General features: G+C 36.8%; 1 pseudogene; it reads right to left on the bottom strand.

The window, feature by feature from the left end:
- Positions 1-276: 276 nt before the first annotated feature.
- Positions 277-704, bottom strand: LOC123591872 (annotated as a pseudogene).
- Between the last annotated feature and the right edge of the window lie 2,683 nt (positions 705-3,387).

The following is a 3,387-nucleotide window of genomic DNA, read 5'->3' as shown; positions in this document are numbered from 1 at the left end:
TAGACAATTGGCAGTTAGATCTAGAGGCCTTGATAAGAATCTCTTCCACTTTCTTATGAGAATATTTCACAGTTAGGGTTGTGTGTGTATATGTATATTACTGTGTGTATATGTTATTGTGTATTATATATGTATTGTGTATCTATATTATTGTGTATATATATTATTATCTATTAACAAACTCAGAGCGTTTATATATTTTACATATATAATACATTTCTATTTTACATATAAACGCTCTGGGTTTATTAATCTTCTTAAGAAAAATCTGCACAATCACCACAGATAGTCACTGCAGAGTCTTGACTCCTTCTTTTTGCCAATACCAGCAATGGCTTGTGCAGTCCCCTGATTTTTTTCATTCTGGTCTTGCATTCCTTTGGCTGCATCCTTGATGCCTTTTTCTTTTCATACAGGCCATGTCTTGCAAGTCTACATCTGGGTTCGTTTTTCATGACATAATCCGAGGGATCATAAATCATGCCAGAGCCAATTGTCTTGCCACCACCACAGTGAGTTCTGGATCCAAATATAAAGATGCCGTCTGGTGTAGTCTTATACATTTTGGCTAGCTTTTCCTGAATTTCTGTCGTAGTACTGTTTGTTACCTTGCTGGGGTGAAGCATGTCAAGGACCGTGTGTTTCTGCTGATGTAGTTGGTTGGTCAGGAACCTCCTGGTCCAGATAGTTACTGTGTCGTCCATGATGGTGGCCAAGCTTCATGATGGTGGAAAAGCGCTGTCGTATAAGGAGACACAGAGTGTGTGGTTGTTTCTCTTTTTGTAAAGTTAAACTAGATCCGTGGGTTTTGGTATCGTCAACTTGATCTGTTCTTTATAAAGCTCCCCATTAGTCTTTCACTTAATGGCCCAGAAGCTATTGATGACCTTTGCCCAGATTCTTTATCTTGTTAGGGATTGCAAAGTGGTGATGTTTAAATTCTATTGTCCTTTCTGCATTTATTAGCTGCAATTAAAGCAAAACAAACAGGGGCGCCTGGGTGGCGCAGTCGGTTAAGCGTCCGACTTCAGCCAGGTCACGATCTCTCAGTCTGTGAGTTCGAGCCCCGTGTCGGGCTCTGGGCTGATGGCTCAGAGCCTGGAGCCTGTTTCCGATTCTGTGTCTCCCTCTCTCTCTGCTCCTCCCCCGTTCATGCTCTGTCTCTCTCTGTCCCAAAAATAAATAAACGTTGAAAAACAAACAAACAAACAAACAAACTTTCCCTCATCAACTCTTTGATGTCTCTGAGATACAGTCCTTATGGGAAAAGCATGATAAATGCTTGATTCTGTCTCTCCCTCTCCATTTTGTTATCAGCTTCCAAGATGACTAATGAATACTTTTAAGTATTTTTTATAAACTCATGTATTCTCAACATATGTAATGCATTTCATCATGCTGAATGTTAGTTATTTCTAGATAGGTAATGTTCTTTAGACTGTAGGTATGGCATGCCATTACAGACCACGGAAAGGCAAGGGCTATATGCTAATCTCAATTGGGAAACTCTGAAAGTAATAAAAAGGACCATTAGCAGAAACGTGATCAAACTATGAAAAGTAGTCAATAACCACAAAAAGCCCTGAAAGAACTGAAGCAGAACAGACAGGACTATGTAGAGCCATCCCAGGAAGCAGGGACACTGGGTCAGGGAGCAGAGGGAATGTCACAGGGGAGGGGCAGACTGGAGAGAACGCAGAGCCACTGAGTCAGCATTCAGGGGGACGGCAGTGAGAACACTTTGAAACTGGAACTAAAGATGTAGAGCTGGGAGCCAGTGAGAGTCTTGAGTAAATGTGGGATAAAAGGGACGAATGTGAGCCAACAAACTCTGTAGGGAACCTTGAGAGGGAGTTTTTGAATAAGAGCAAAGGGGTTAAACTACAAAACCTCATTTAGGGTTAAACTACAAAACCTCATTTAAGTAAAAGCAACTGTGTATCTGTACATTGACCAACTGTATCTAGTATGTGAGCTCAGATGTGTTCATTTGTTATGCCCTCCTGCTGGGCCTGTGCCACTCCTTAGAGATATCAAAGGGGTGGGGGGCACAAAGAGGGGGAAGGGGATTCAAGAATAAAATCTTTGGAGGAGAAATTTTTCAGTGCTTCCTTTTTCTCAGGCAGCAATCCAAAGACACTTGGAGAGCTCCTTAGAGATTGCTTAGGATCTATATTCATCTCAATAGACGGCCATAGTTGACATAAATATTTTCATATTCTGCCTTAAGCTAATATAACAGTGAATTCTACTTAACAATTAGGATAAATATTTTTTACCTTTAATTTTAAGGAAAGTTATAATAAAATCATCAGAAATCATAGTGTAGGAAAGGATCTTAAAGGTCAGATAGTTGTAGTCCTAAATGAGAATACTAAGTCAAAATTCTCATTCCATAAAAAAAAAAAAAAAACAACCCAAAAAACAGTTGACATTTAGATGAACTAATTCAACAGAGAGCCAAGCTCTTGCCTTCTGGGCATAGAAGAAATAACAGCTTTATGAAAGAGTTTTAATAATAAAAAGTAACAGGAAAAACAAACATAACTCTCAACTATTGTACATTTTTTTATAAAAGGTGTTCTACTATATCAAAGTGCAGATTGCCTACTTGATTTCCTTTTTAGAACCAGTTTCAAGACAACCTGCAAAACATTAATATTGAATCCAAGATTCAGCATGAATACAGAAGTATTCTGAACTGAAATAGAAAATCAGATGTGAATTTGGGTAAGATTATAGCTACTTGATATTTTTCTTTTTATTAACCATAGCTTCAATAATCTACTTTTAACTAGAAGAGAGAAATTTTATGTTTTTAAAAAATGTTTGTTTTTTGGTCTTTTTAAATCTTTTATTTGAAATGCAATATTAAGGCCACTGAGAACCAAAGCTTACCAGACACAGTATATGTTCACATAAATATTGGGATCATTTGTAACATGTACTATGACAGAATGGTCATAGACTTAACTTTAGCCTGTTTTTTTTGTTCCTACTTTTGAGCTGCTAAAGGAAGTATCTTTTTTTTTCAAAATTGCCTCAAAAATTACTTTTAATGGTTAAAAAGCATAACTTTACTTTTGAAAGTACTTTCACTTTCTTAAAAAGGTAAATCCTCATTATTAGTATTGAGTATTTTAGGGCAAGTTCACACATGAACTCACAGCTCACTCTTTACCCACATTCCTCTCTAGATATGCAATCTATTATTAAGGAAAGGCTAGAGGAATATCAATAAATGTATATATAAATCTGAAAATATGCATTTAAACATAACACATACTAATCAAAAGAATATATTTGGGACAACTATTTTAATGGATATCTCTTAAGGCAATATGACCTCTTCAAATTTTGTATATGTGTGTCTGTGTATGTGTATGT

This window comes from Leopardus geoffroyi, chromosome B4, assembly GCF_018350155.1.
Source record: "Leopardus geoffroyi isolate Oge1 chromosome B4, O.geoffroyi_Oge1_pat1.0, whole genome shotgun sequence".
Taxonomy (NCBI): Eukaryota; Metazoa; Chordata; class Mammalia; order Carnivora; family Felidae; genus Leopardus; species Leopardus geoffroyi.
Note: the sequence above shows the minus strand (reverse complement) of the source record. Positions and strands in the feature narration are given on the sequence as shown.